This window comes from Populus euphratica, unplaced genomic scaffold, assembly GCF_000495115.2.
Source record: "Populus euphratica unplaced genomic scaffold, PopEup_1.0 scaffold186.1, whole genome shotgun sequence".
NCBI lineage: Eukaryota > Viridiplantae > Streptophyta > Magnoliopsida > Malpighiales > Salicaceae > Populus > Populus euphratica.
In genome coordinates, this window is record NW_011499992.1 from 16113 (window position 1) to 16390 (window position 278).

Here is a 278-nt window from a genome sequence, read left to right on the forward strand (position 1 = left end):
AAGTCCAAATTATAGCAACAATAAAGAAGTCTGAATTTGTCTTGCAGCCTGAGCACTGTTCAGTATTTGGCTCATATCTGGAGTTCTAAATGTCCAAATGACCTCAATTTTTTTTTCTGGAAAGTTGAGACAATTTCCTATAATGTTTATGTTTTCAAATGTTCCAATTATGATGTTATCAATAACATTTTAGGCAGACAAGAGAAGATAAGGATTGTCACCAAGTCAAGAGTTGGCTACCCACTCATCAATTAGTCATCAAATCAATAGTTCCCAAT